Source organism: Rattus norvegicus, chromosome 1 (assembly GCF_036323735.1).
Source record: "Rattus norvegicus strain BN/NHsdMcwi chromosome 1, GRCr8, whole genome shotgun sequence".
Classification (NCBI taxonomy): domain Eukaryota; kingdom Metazoa; phylum Chordata; class Mammalia; order Rodentia; family Muridae; genus Rattus; species Rattus norvegicus.
The window spans coordinates 2,282,081-2,297,386 of NC_086019.1; the positions used below are offsets into that span (position 1 = coordinate 2,282,081).

Genomic DNA, 15,306 nt, shown 5'->3' on the forward strand with positions numbered 1-15,306 from the left:
AGCTCCCAACAAAAGGTCAGGAGCCTACACTTGGCAAACCTGCTGGACCACCAGATTTGTGTCAGCGCTCCTGGCAAGCCTTGTTACTGAGCAATGCTGACCCCCAGATTGGTATCCGCACCTTAGCTAGAACCTTAGGTTTTTTCCACTGAGCTTGTCCTTTAGGTGAGCTTTCATATGTTCTTTGTCTGTCCTAATTAGCTCAATGTTGGAGTCTCAGGCAAGTCGACTCCCCACACTTGGCTATTTTGTTTGTGCCTTACAACTGACCCTATTCTTTGTATGTACCCAGGCAGTCATAGTGGGTCAGGGACTGTAGGCAAATTTATCAGCCTGCTGAGGCATGGGATGATTGGAGGGGCTGAAAGTTCTATCAACCTTGGTGGAAGGAACAGGGAGGTGCCTCTGGATAAGAACCGATATTCTGTGCATATTTTGGAGAATTGTTTGTTAACTTGTGGCTTTGCTTTCTATGGCACTGTGGGACAGAAAAATTATGAAAAACAAACTCCAGGCAGTTGTATTAACCAGCAGTCCCCCCAAATCTAACTCTTGGCTTTGCATCTTCACTGCCCCCAGCAGAGACTGTTCGACTCATGCTGGTTGGTCGAGTACAAGGAACTAGATTCAAGGATCTTTTTCTCCTCCATGCTTGTTTCTCTCTTATCTGGTGTTAGGGGGTGAAACGAGGGTGGGGGGAGGGGGGCTGAGGAGGGGGATTAAAAGTGGGGAAAAAGAAACCACAAAGTAGCAAAGACCAGCACAGATCCAGTTAACTGGGTCTAAAATGCTAAAAGAGAATCTAGCCTCGGTAGATTTTACATTCCATGTATGCTGTCACCCTTAAGTTTGTTTTAGCTTCAGGTTCCAGGTTAAGTTTTTTTTTTTTCCTTAAGATTTATTTATTTTATTTATATGTTAGTACACTGTGGTTTTCTTCAGACACTTCAGAAGAGAGCATCCCATTACAGATGGTTGTGAGCCACCATGTGGTTGCTGGAAATAGTAACTCTGGAAGAGCAGTCAGTCCTCTTAACTGTTGAGCCATCTCCCCAGCCCATTTTTTTTTCCAGGTTAAGTTTTGAACAATTTAAATATAAACTGGAAGCTACAAGTCCGGCCACTTAAATAGGCCATTTACACAGCAAACATTTCCAGGATGTTTCTTAAGTACACCAGTGCCAAAAACAGTAGGTTAGTGACAGTGTCCTAAGTGGAAGGTCTCAAGATGAAGAAAAACATAGGAAAAGGAAAAGCTAGAAAGTATAAAAACTGGGGTGGGGGTGGAGTGGTCTTTAGCTAAATAAGCTTAAGAAGAATATCATCTTGCACATGGTTTAGAAAAGGTAAATGGAAAGAACCGGGAGACATCTATGAGTCAGCAGAAAGATAAAACTACGAACTTAGCAGAAACATCATATAATGGGACACACTCAGGAAAAGTCTAATCAAACGGTGCTGCACAAGGAACTCAAGTGTATTTCAAAAATATTCCTTACCAAGCCTATAGTGGCCTTGGGAACCATAGCCCCATAAGGTGGGAAGGGATGTTGTAAAAATGTAAAAATAAAGAGGGTATTGTTGGTCTTTTATCCCACTAGGTCCAGCACAGCAGTGCCTGCTAGGTATCTTGGCAGAAACACATCCCACCTGCACACTTTCCTACACTCAAACCCCCACATAAATAACACACAACACAATAATCTTAGATCCAATTGGTAAGATATAATTGCCATCTTAAACATACACAGTCCAGTACCAACCATCCCTTAGGAACATTGATAACAACCTGTAAATACACAGAGCAGACTCTTAACATCACCTGCCATGGCTTCTCCTCTCTCCTCTCTCTTCCTCTCTGTCCTAGTCTCCTCCTCCTCTTTCAAACTTCTCTCCTGCCCATCCTTCCTTCTCCTCCATTGATAGGCCTCCTTCTATCCTGTACCTGCCCCTCACCTGTACTTTACAAATTCAATGGGGAGGTGGATCTGGTGAAGTCACCTGAGTTCTGAGTAGGTGACTAGGCAGCTGTCCTTGGGGCAGGGGAATTAGCATCAAAATACAGAAAACTACAGGGCAAAGCACAACAGGGAAGATTTGTTTTTTCAGAATCTTAAGCAGCCTCTCCCAAATGCCCTGGCCCCAAGCACATTCCTGGTTTTAGGGGAGCTGTTTGATCTCTATACCCAGGGACCCAGTGAAGGATCCCAAGGACTAGGCCCTAGATGCTCACTGGCTCTGCCAAGCATGTCCCTGAGTCTCAGAAGGAGCTCAAACATGGAGATCTCAGGAAAAGGAGGGAAAGCATAGCTTGATCAGGCCAGCACTCAATAAAACAATGTTTTGTTGTTGTTTTACCTCTTCTTTTCTTTTTTCTTTTTTGTCGGAGATGGGGACCGAACCCAGGGCCTTGCGCTTGCTAGGCAAGCGCTCTACCACTGAGCTAAATCCCCAGCCCCTTGTTTTACCTTTTCTAATGGTTGTCATTGGGTGTCATCTTGCCCATGTGGCAGAACTATGCTTTTCTCAAGAAGAAAACTAAACCTTCATTGCTCACCAGGCCTTACTGTTGATTGTGATCCTGTAATGCCCCATTGATCAGCTTGTTAGAGGCCTGCTCTTTGATATGGAGAGGGGCCTAGTGGCTGGTTGCAAATCAGGGTCTGTTGCCATATTTCTGGACAATCCTGGTGAACAAACTTGTGTATCCTAGCATCCTAATCTCTAACAGGCCTGGTTAGCTTACTACTTACACGTGGGGTGTTTTGCAGGCAGTCCTCTCTCAGCTAAATTCTACTTGGTGTGCCTCGCTATTTCCTAACCTTTAGCAAATCCTTTACATCATCAATTCAACTCTTACATTACAGTTTGATATTGGATTGCTACCCAGCACATGAGATGCCTTCCACAACCTCCACAAAATAACTCCAAATGGATCTTACACCTTAATGTTAAATGCTATGAACGGAACTTGTAGAAACCAGGCTTCTGAGTTTGGGATCACGCCAAGGATCTTTCCATACACAAGCCAAATGCTCTGCACAGTTGCACCCCTACAGGGAAGTTATTCAGAAACTGCCTCTGGGTCCAGTGAGTGGCTAAGACCTCACAGGTAGTGGCCAATTCCCACTCAGCCCCAGGAAAGAACCACCACACCAGCTCCCACTGCTCAGTTCCTACCCCCCCCCCCCCCCCCGCTTCCCGCCGCCCGCCTGGCCGGCCCTCCACGTCTCCTGCCCCTTTGTGTGCCCTGACAATGTGCTCACCATGTCGCAACTTTGGAGCTTGCCTGAGCATGCCTCACAGAATCCAACCGAGGGACACAGAGCACAGCAGCCAGGACCATTTAAGAAGGCTTGGCCACTAAGCGAATCCTGCAACAAGGCACACGGAAATGCCCGCCTTCTCTTCTGATTGGCTCCTCCAGTGAAGACTCTGATTGGCCAGTAGTCTTGAGTGACTTGAGCACCTCCGTAATGGTTAGAGTGAGCTGAAGATACAGTGAGGATACACAGCTCTCGGCCTAAGCTTCAAGCCCAGGGCCAGACCATTTCCAGATCTACAGGGATTTGCATTTCAGTAGCACTTGTGCCTGTCCTCCAATAGCGTTCTCATCTGTCTCCCCGCCCAGCCCTAGGAAGTACCCACCAGGCCACCTACCACCGCTCAGCCGCTTCCTCCTCCCTTTTGTGGGCGGTGACCCTGTGCTCACCAGGTCCTCACTTCAACCTGAACTCAGCCCACAAAACTCAGTAAGCTCTTTCCCTTTCTTCTCCTGGAATCAAGGTATACAGCTTGCATAACCCCCATACTCAACTTGCAGTGGGGTCATTAATCTGTCCCACAAGTGGAAGGGTGGCCAAGATATTAACAATTAAAGAGAGATTTGAGGAAACAAGAGTTTTGTTTTGTGGCTGTTGGGATTCAAACCCGACAATCAGCTGACCTTCATATATTTAACACACCAAAGCTGTCTGGGCCTCCAGGTTCTCCCAGCACTCCTCAGTCCCCACCTGTAACAGGGCGTGTCTAGCATACCCCACCTTGTACCTTGAACTTTACAGCGCAGGGGCCAAGTTTTCCCTTCCCTAGAAGCTCTTCCTATATAATCCAGAAATTTTATACTCTTTGTCTTTCTGTTTCTCCGCCTCTCCCTCCCTCCCCCTCCCCTTTCCATCCTTCCCTCTCTTCCTTCCACTTTCCCTGTCACCCCCCCCATTACATCATTTTTCTCTCCCTGTTTGCCTTGCTTGCTCTTTCTCTCTTTCTCCCACCCTTCCTTATCCTTACTCCCCATATCGACTTTTCTGACCTCTTTGGGACTAGTGAACTCTATCCTTGGGATCAATGAGCCCACTAGAGATTTGCCCCAAATAAATCTGGAAACACTCTAATTTGGCATGGGTTGAATCCCTAACCCTAACCCTAACCAACCCTAACCCTAACCCTAACCCTAACCCTAACCCTAACCCTAACCCTAACCAATCCTAAACCTAACCCTAACCCTAACCCTAACCCTAACCCTAACCAACCCTAACCCTAACCCTAACCCTAACCCTAACCCTAATCCTGCTCTAAACTGTCCCTGTGTGTTAAAATAAAATGAATACCTTTTAAAGAGTAAAGACAGAGCATAACCATAATTTTTGGAAGACAAAAACTAAGTTCTAATAACTGAAAACAATGTGATGCCTTCACAATTAATACCAAGTGGGTTACTATTATGTGACAAGATTTGGCTGTCAGGGCCACCAAGCGAGGTCCATTGTTTCTGCTTTTGTTTTTTCTGACCCATTACAGAGATGGCTGCCAGCCATGTGGCTGCCCTTAAGTCAGTGAAGCTATGACTCCCCCTTCTTTATCCCATAGTCAAGATGGCAAACGGCCCTGTGTCGTTTAAATCATGCCCTGCCAGCCTGGGCATAGCTGTCCACCGAAGGTCTATGGCAAACCCAACTGGATTAATGTCTCAGCAGACACCTGACGGCATCTGGCAATCGAGGTTTAAACCCAAAAGTGTCCATTTTCTAGTCTTAGCTGGAACCCGATGGCTCAGCTGCACATAAGCCTGGGGCTGTACAGTTGGGAATGAGGGTAGCCCGGGTCAAACATCCAATCATCTTGCCTCTGTCTTCTGAATGCTGGGATTACAGCCATGAAAACCACCAAGCACAGCTCAAAAATGGGAGTCCTGAATTTACATTTGTGGGTTTGCACATTTTCTTCTGCTTTTTTTGTTTGTTTGTTGTTTGTTGAGACAAGGTTTCTCTGTGTAGTCCTGGCTGTCCTGGAACTCTCTCTGTAGACCAGGCTGCAATTCACAGAGATCCTCCTGCCTCTGCCTCCCAAGTGCTGAGATTAAAGGCGTGAGCCACCACCACCTGGACTCTTTTTGAGGCTTTATTCCACCTCCTTAGAAACTCTCACATTCCATGTATTTACTGTTTGGATTGCTATATATTCCTAGTAATTAGCCTTTTCCTCCCAAGCAACATCATTCTTCATAATTTTATCTTCTGAGTTCTACTTGGTCCCACATTAGTATAGAGACTTCAGAATTCTATTGGTTAAGGTTTGCACCATAAACATTCTTGTAAACAGTACAAGGTTTAATTTGCTTTTCAACCAGTTCAATACTTGCTGTCTTTTAATTGGTGTGTTTAAACAATTCCTGATTAATGTATTTTTATGTGTTGGATATTAAAATCTGTGGCATTTCTAGTTATAAATTGGACATTTTTATTATTCACTTCATCATTGCAGTTGGATTATTGCTCATTCCTAGTTATTCTCTTTGAAAAGCATTTTGTTAACATTTAATGAATTTCTCTACATTAGACTTCAAGCTACCAAGAACCAGTGACTTAGGGTTTCATTGCTGTGAAGTGATCCATGACCTAGGCAATCTTACAAAGGTGACCATTTAACTGGGGCTGCCTTCAGCTTCAGATAATGTTCAGTCCATCATCATATTAGCAGGAAGCGTGGCAGCTGCAGGCAGAGACGGTGCTGGAGAAGGAGCTGAGAGTTCTTGATCTGAACGCATCTAGGAAGGGACTGTCTCCTGCACTGGGCAGAGCTTAAGCATAAGACATCACAGCTCAGCTCTACAGTGACATGTCCTCCAACAAGGCCAGAACTACCTCCCGGGTCAGCTCTACTCTGACTTCGCTAGAGGCTCCAGTGCTGTCCCTGCAGTAAAGGACCTCATGGTTCTAAAACCCCAGGTCTTCCTTATCCTGGAGGGCATGTTGTGTTCATATAAAAGAGCATCACGATTATGTTTAATACTTCTAGTTGTCCCAGTGTTTACAGTGTACGCTTTAATGAATCAGAGTCTACATTCAAATTATATGCACTATGAAGACCTTAGCACAATAAATTCTCAATGTTCCTTCCTAACTTTGTGGTGCTGTTATTAGCGTTTGCACATATTTTACCTCTGAGTGTTCTATAAACAAATAGACTGTTGATACTATTTTTACCACTGCTAATTTTCTTTTAGAGAATGTTAAAATAGAAGTTATTTAAACTTTCATTTATGTGATTCTTAATATGTTTTCTGCACAGTATGGATCCTGGTTTCTCTCTGGTGTCATAGTCTTTCCTGCCTGGAAAACATTTTATCATGAAATTGATCCACTGATTGAATTGATTACACAGATGATGTGCACTCAGCATTTGTCTGCCTGCACAAGTCTTCATTCTCTTTACTTTACTTTGTGTGTACAATTATGGATTCATAGTTTCTTCCCGTAGGCCATGTTAAAGATACCTTCAAGCTACTACAAGTTCTGGTATGAAAATGACTATAATTTTTATCTTCACTTTCTGCATTAATGTTGCTACTATTTCTCTGGTTGCCTTCAAAATCATTTCTTCTCAGAAATTCAAGTGTGACACAATGATGTGTATAGGTTTTTGACAGGCTTGTTGTTTCGGTTACAGATATAGCTGGTTGGATTACTGACTTATAAGGCTTTATATTTTTAATTTCCAGATCTATTTTTCTTTTTAATATTTTATGAATTTTTGAGTTATGTTGCTGGTATCAATCAATTTTTAAATTTTATCAGCAATTGCGTCTTCAAATATTTCCTTTTTTATATTAAAGACGGGTTTATCGGGAAGATGCTTTCTGGTGGGCAAGTTCACTGGCCCCAAGGACCAAAGCCAGGGAAGTTGCCATGGGGAAAGGGTGAGTAGGAGAGAGGAAGGGACACTGAGAGAGGAGAGGAGAAAAAGAGCTCTGTTTTTTTCAAATCTTTGTTCTGTTCCTTGTTTCTGGTCCTATTGTGACTTGTGTTATTTTAAAACATTGTCATCTAAACCAAAGACCTTACTGTGTGCTTTCAGCACCTATGGGGTGGTAATGAGCCACCCCAGGTTAGTTCCTAACACCTTTTTAAGTGTGGCTTTTCCTGCCATTCATGTCTGTATGTGTGTATGTATGAATGTATGCATGTATATATGTGTGTATGTATGTATGTGTGTATATATGCATGTATGTATGTATGTATGTATGTATTATTTCTAAATTTTTATATAACCTATATTCTACAAGAATATAAACTGAAAACACACTTTTGATAAGTTAATTGACCAATCTCTCTCTCTATTTGGGGAAGATGAAGAAGGGACAGACTGAGACTGGCCTCACCTCTGTACGCGGATCTGTGAGGAAGCAGCTCCACTCTCAGACAGGAGACCCGAGCAGCTTGTCACTCACTCTCATCACCATGAACTCCTCATGCCTGATTCTGTCTTTATAATATCCCAACACCATCTTAAGTCTTACACAGAGCCTTGCGTGTACAACAACTGTTCAATGTAGACCAGGTCACCTGTACATTGATGATAGAATAAAACTTACATTATGCATATTAAGCTGCCTCTAACTCTCAAAAACATTAATTTTATGTGGCCCAGTGAAACACTAAACTGCTGAACGATATTATAAATCCCTTCTTGAAAGACTCCCAGGCTAAGGTCAAAAAATACTGAATTAAAAATGAAAAATTTAGTACCTGAGATTGGAAGTTAGGAAATCATACTTTCACTTTCAGTTTATCTTCAGAATTTTTTTTGGTCAACATTCATGTTATGGCTAGTTTTATGTCAATTTGACACAAACTGGAGTCATCTCAGAGGAGAGAACCACAATTTAACAATGTTCTGTAAGACTGGGCTGCAGGCAAACCTGTAAGGCATTTTCTTCATCAGCCATTGATTGGGAGGGCCCAGACCATTGTGGGGCCATCGCTGGGCTGGGGGTCCCTTGTGCTATAGAAAAGCAGGCTAAGCAGGCCACAGTGAACAAGGCAGTAAGCAGCACCCTTATATTATTATTATTATTATTATTATTATTATTATTATTATTATTATTATTATGTTACCATTTAGGAGACTTGGTCAGCTTCATTTTCTCTACCTATTAAATAATCAAAAGGCTGGAAAAATCTTGACAGCCTGCTGGTGGAAGAATGTGTTATGCAAAACCTTTGTTTTAAGCTGCCAGGTTTTTGTCTAAAGTCAACAAATTAGAGGGACAGAAGAGATGGTTCAGTGGTGAAATGACTTTTGTGCAAGCATGAGGACCTGAGTTCAAATGCCCAGAACCTACCTGCAAATTATGCGTGGTGCCGATGTGTCTATAACCTCAGTATCGTGGAGTATGAGGGAGACAGACAGATCTTAGAGCTGACTGGACACCAGTCTCACAGAATCAATAAGGGGTATACAGGTGTGAGTGTGCAAGAGGTGTATGTGCTTGCCTCTCTGTTTCATGGGCACAAAGCTTGTGCTCCTTTTTGCACTGGCCTTTTTGTCCCATGAAAGCTTCCTGATTAAGCTGAGTGCTATTTATCACCTGATCTGGTTGTTCCACCAGCTCTCAACGGGCCACCCTCTAGCTTTCTTGCCTGGCCCCTTTCTCCTGTTCTTAAGAATTTTATCACCTAATACACTGTGTTGTTTGACTTATAATAGCTCTCGTCCCTCAAATATACATGTCCCAGATTTCCGTTGTAGAGGTTCTAATTCTAAAACAAGGGAATGGTGCATCCCCCTAAATATTAAATTTACCTCCATGGTTTGAAACCAGGATTGGACACATGGATACACTTGAGGTCTTAGAATGTTTCAATCAGGTGCTGATACGGGGATTATATTTACCATAAAATTGTTAAAAGAGCCTGCACATTCCTACTCTCTGGCTTCTGGTCCTCTTCAAAACTTCAAAGCAGAAATACACAGGAAGGAGGTAATAAACATGCCTCACTTTCACTAATCATGAGGCACATCATGATTTTGTGGATGGTGGGATTTCTTCTGGGATTGACCATCAATAGTTCAGTGATGACCTTAAAAAATAAATGGAAACATAAAAAGGAATGCTAAAGTTTGTGGTGCTTGATAATCTGCAGTTTCACACCTGCAAAATATTTGCCCCAAAAAGCTTAGATCCTGGCCACCTTGAAGAACAGGAGGACCCCTAAACTCCAGTAATCCACAGGGCAGCTCTCATGTTCCTGTGCTGGCTAAAATTCTGGGGCACTGTAAGGAAGTGTGTCCCAGAAATCTGCTAGCTTCTACCCAGGTCAAAATCACACAGCTTGGCGTTCCTACTGCTGTCGATTAACAGCTTGCTGGTCTTTATGTCTCTGTGGAAAATGTGATGGTCATGGCAGTACTGCACAGCATGTACTATCACGGCAAACATCCTTTGAACCTTGCATAGAGACTTTCCTTTAAAGACCCCCACCTTCAATGACTTGTTCTAGTATCTCTCCATCCGAGGCATTATCCTTCAACTGGTAGGTGTTTTCTCTTGTCTGACCATGTGAAACAGCTTGATAAAGTTAGGATGGTCAAGTGATTTCACATTGCTGACTTTCCTGCAGAAAAGCAAGACATATATCTTGACGTTTTGGAAAATGTTTACAGCCACACAGATCAGTGTGGGGACATGGAAAGCCAGTTAGACCTCTAAAAAGTTCCCTTCAACCCGGGTGGCCAACAACTTATAGTTAGTTATGACATTCTCATCAATACAGGAGCAGGCCAGCTGGTCCTGCTCCATGATCACGCTGTTCATGATATGACTGGAACCAAAATTGCAATGAGGAATTAAAAATGGGACATTTAAAATCATGCACAAGACAATGTTTGTAGCTACAAATACCCAAGAAGACAGGAGAAACAATTGAAAATACCTTAGATATGATATTTTGGAATATTCATCTGACCATCCATAACAAATATTTTCATTTAATCATTACACACCATCATGGTTTGCAGTTAAAAATTGTGGTCCTTATATTTCATGCCACTTACAGCCCCTTACCATGATACTGCAGCACACTGTAGCAGTATCAAAAAAAATTTTCTTGGAAAGTGGGGCAGTTGTCACAGTCACTAATTAATAAATATAATAAAAAGTAAAAAAAAAAAAGTCAGACAACCTAGTCAAGCACATTGAATGCTTGGGAAGACAATGAAATACCTTCTAAAGCAGTAGATACAAACTGAGAGCCAGACCATGTTGACAGGGTTCAACTCAAACAAAGGATCACAGACAGTAAGAACTGTTCATTGAAAAGGATAGCCTCCCTCTCCCCTGATCTCAGCAATCACTGTGAACCAACACAGCAAGAAAATCAGGTTCAAGAGGAGTTGATAACACAACAGACACTTCAAAACTCACTAGGTTCAGGCTGGGGAGCTGGCTTTGGAGTCCACAATGTCTATGATTTCTGCAGAGGACCTGCATTTGGTTCTTGGGATACAGGTCAGGTAGTCCACAAGTACCCTAAATCCAGTTCTAGAAGATCGTATACTTCTGGCCTATAGGGCATCCATACACAGCACAGTCACAAGCACAATACGTCACTTTAAAAAGTTATACAAAACTTTTTATGTAATATTATTTATTACCTTTGAAGGTCAGTACAGGGCATCAGATTTTCTGGAAGTGCAACTACGGGTAGTTTTAATAAGAGTTTGGGTTTGTTTAAAAGCCCAATTATGGTAAGTGAACATGTTATTGTTTTAATTCCAGGTGTGGGATAGGAACTCACAACCATGTCCTATTCCAGTTTCAGAAAATCTGATTTCCTCTTCTGACCTCCACGGAAGACACCAGGGACATGGTGCTCAAACATACATAAAGGCAAAATACTTATACATATAAATGAAAATAAAATTCTCTAACTTATCAAACACAACTTAAAATTAAGAAAAAGTAGTGTGGAAGATAATAAAGAACATGGAAAATTTAAATGCATAAATCAAGACAGCAAATATGGAAATCACTATGAAAAAGGTAAATTAAAGTCACCAAAGTGGAGATAAATGCACTATGTCAATGTTTAACAGCTCCTGGAAGTTCCAGTAGAATCTTTCAGCATCGGACTCTAGTAGCTTTTCAACCAAATGCCAACTTCAGTACTGTAGGTACAGGAGACAGTCTCAGGCAGATCTGTAAGTGAACAGGTATCTATGACGTCCTACGATGCTTCTTTGTGAAGTCGGAGCAAAAATGGACCAATGGTGGCTGGGCAGAGCCCATTGGTTCTTCTGGCTTTCTGTTTCCAAGATTCTTCCTCAGTGGGGCAGTAGAGGGCTGCTTACACTCAAATGTTTGTTTCCAATATTGTCCATTGATCCATTGTTTTTTTCTGCTAGGCCCACAGCCCAAGGCCCTTAACTTTCCTCAAAAAGTGACACTGGGTGGGAACAACATTCAAACACTGGACACTCTGTGGGAACTTTGACACTGAAACTTTAATACAGACCCTTTCCATGTTAAACATCAAACCGGAAATCCTAAGAATGTCAATGAACTCCAGAGCTTTGTCTGTCCTCATGTATGTGCTCTGGTACACACTAGCTAGTAGATGGAGAGTGTTTTGTTTTTCACTTGGAATCCAGCTTTTATAAGTTTTTAGTAACTCATGTCTATACTCAAAGTATTCAGTTTGTTATTTTTAAAATAAGATTAATGGATGGTAAAGGACGTTAGCTCCTTACTAAGTTGGGAGTTATGACAAAATATTGTTTTTTTGTAGTGCCCCAGGGTGTGAAACCATAATCTGTGGGGCTGCAAAGAAGAGGACACCATTCATCCCATGTCCTTATTAGGCCTGAGTCTTCTCACCAAAGCCCATGATCCATGGACAGGGGGCTGACATGTTTAACATGACCAAGGAAATACCTGTCAGCCAGGACACTATAAACAAGAGATGTGAAAGATGAAGCAGTATCCTGGCAACATAGGCCCTTCTACTCTCAAAATATGCTTTAGTTGTCTCCTTACAAACAACAGAAATTGATTGCTTGTGCATCTTAATGTTGGCATGGCAAGAGCAAGGTAGCAGATTGCATAACAGAGTTGTTTTTAATTGGCACTGTAGAGGTATTCTAAGATAGTCAAAAAATAGCATGAAATCATTCTATAGATCCCTTTGCTAAAGGCCACATGTTCTGCACTGTAGCAAGTCTCTACTACTTGTGAGTTCCAAAATCTTACTATTGCTGTATTGAGGTTGAAGTTTGAAAAATCAGTTGGCCTAACACAGACATGCATACAACACATCTAGACACAATCAACTTAGCTGTGCCCTGCCTGATCAGAGCCCTCCAAAGTCAGCTTACACACATTTTTTAAAGGGGAAAATCAGTAGAATCTCATAAAGATGAGCCCATACTAATTATAAAATTTTTGAAAGTGGCAGCATGATGAGCAACATTCAAGCCAATTTTGGCTATGTAGTGATGGTGAGGCCAGCATGTGCTCCAGAAGAGCCTGTTCCATGAAACCTAGAAGAAAAGTAAACAAAAGAAAAGAAAGGAGTGCTTTTGTTTTGTACATGATCTATGTTCCCAATGCTTCAAAAATTATTGGTTGCTGTTACACATGGGCATAGCCACAGATGAGTGTCACATCAATGACTGAGGTGCAAAAGCTGTGGTCAACCTCTACCATGTACTTGAAGGTATGCTGCCATCAACTCCTATCACACGTTTTTAAATTTACACATTAATGGTACCTCAATGGACACACCCAGAACCAGCTACATGATAGATGCCAAGTCACTGAACTGTAGTATATCAGAGTCCAAGGAGAACATTCTCTCTTAATAAAATGTTCACTGTCATTTAGACAGAGCATATGTTGGCAAATTCCACACTAAACACTAGGTAGCAATTCTAACAGGCAAAACCATTATACAATAAAAGGGAGACAGAGGTACTGTTCACCAATGAGCACCAAAGCCTTTCTTTCCAGTAGTCTAATCAGAAGGTCATATACGATAGAAACACCCTCTCATCAACATCTTGGAGAACAGGAAGGAACCTGAAAAGGGATTTGCTGCTGTACCATGAAGTTTTTGCTTCCCACTGTCTCCCTTCTAACAGATGAAAAGCCTAAGATTCAAGGAAGAATTTTACTCAAGCCTAGGTTGTAAAGTTAGGGAGAATCATTGACATTATAATTTCCCTGTGTTTTCCCAAAGAGGCAGATGTTTGGACATGGGTTCAGTGGAATGCTAGGCAAATCATTCCAAAATTAGGCAATTTTTGATCCTGGACATGTTCTTTGAGCTCCTTATCTAGTAGGAATCAAGAGCCCAGGCATGACACTTTGCTTTAACAAAATCATTATTGCCTCTACCTCCTGTGCAGCATTCACCCTCCTTAAGGCAGACTATAGTCTGTGGAATGATAGCTACAGACAGATGTACCCGGATTGATAGAGGGCCAGGCTACAGTGGAGCACCAAGGAAAGTTCTTCCTGGAAATAAAAAAAAAAAAAAAAGGCTTTTTTTAGATTTAACTTTCTTCTGTCTTTGGATTCTTTATAGATGCCCACTTCCATAATTAGCATCAAAATAATGGGATTTGAGCATTGCCTTTGCCCCTTACATGGAATCATGCCTTTTGCCTTTTTGATCTTAAAATAACCAGGTAGGAGGAGGCATTCTTCTGAAGCAGAGAGACACAATGGTGACCTTGCTGAAGAGACCATTTAATAGCTCCTGTCAGTCTTCTGAGCAGGAAGACTTGGAGTAATTTGCATTGTATTTGGAAACTAAGTGAACAAAAAATGGAAACACTGAGGGAATTAGAAGATCTGGTCAAGAGCCAGTGTGATCAGGGATTGGAAGGTGGTCAAATTTCTTCATGTGCATGTATGGAAAAATCACTGCGAGATTGCTCATGTTGTGTAGTTAATATAAACTAATGTTCCTACAGTGAAAGAAATAAAATCAAGCAAAGTAAGACATTTTAAATGGAGTCAAATTCTAATTAACAAAGAAAATAAAAATGTCTATGTTCATACTTTAAACTAAGAAAGGACAGGAAGAGAAAGATTGTTTAAATCCATAAAACAAAAACCTCCAAACTGAAACATAGAAATGTCAAGGAAACTCACTATGTTCAGACTCAACAATTCATGAAGAACCATATGCAGTGGCTCACGAGCCTAGAAATCCAAATACTCTCCAACCAACAGCAAAAGCATTCCCTGTAAGGACAGGAATTGTAAGTTGGAAGGTCAATGACCTCACAATGGTACTCTATGTGGTTAGAGCTGAAATGGAACAATGATGGCTGGGTACAGCCCACAGGTTTTCTTTGCATTGAGTCCTAAAGATCTGAAAATATGTTCAATGAAAAGGTATAGACCTGAGCAAGTTGTTTATACCTTGCTAGCAATCCCTAGATTCCCCTATGACCAATTTCTTTCTGCTAATCTATATTTCCCTGATTTCCTACAACTTGACCAAACAGGGCCACATGCTAGGGTTCAATCTTCAAATACATTACCCTTTCTTGGATAGTTGATAACCAAACTCCAATAAAGATTTCAACTTTAATAATACTACGTGGAATCATTTGAATTGCAACAAGCTGCAGACTATTATCCTTCATTGTATAGTCACACAGTATTGTGTGCTTTCTCTTGCTGGAATGTAAAACACCATGACCAAACAGAACTTGCTGAAGAAAGGGTTTATTTAGCTTAAATATCCCAACATATTCTACCATAAGTAGAATTCATGGAAGAGTCATGGCAGGACTCTTGAGGCAAGAAACAAGGCAGCCACCATGGAATAAAGCTGCTTACATGCTTGCTGTCCTTGATGTTGCCTGTTTATGTATATATACATATATACAGCCATGACCTAGTACCTAGGGGTATCAATCAATCATGATGCTCCCCTAGAGACTATAAGCCAATTAAGATCCTTCTGCTTGGTCAGATTTCTGTAGTTTGTGTCAAGTTGCCAAAGCCTAAAT

At 41.6% G+C, this 15,306-nt stretch overlaps 1 long non-coding RNA gene across 1 annotated transcript; it reads right to left on the reverse strand.

The window, feature by feature from the left end:
- Positions 1-4,567: 4,567 nt before the first annotated feature.
- LOC134484936 (uncharacterized) lies at positions 4,568-14,541 on the reverse strand. Its single transcript, XR_010062738.1, has 6 exons — positions 14,438-14,541; positions 11,339-12,819; positions 10,706-10,845; positions 9,764-9,896; positions 9,175-9,362; positions 4,568-7,844 (listed from the first exon to the last, which is right to left on the reverse strand). It is a non-coding gene; the product is annotated as an uncharacterized LOC134484936 (long non-coding RNA).
- Positions 14,542-15,306: the final 765 nt, after the last annotated feature.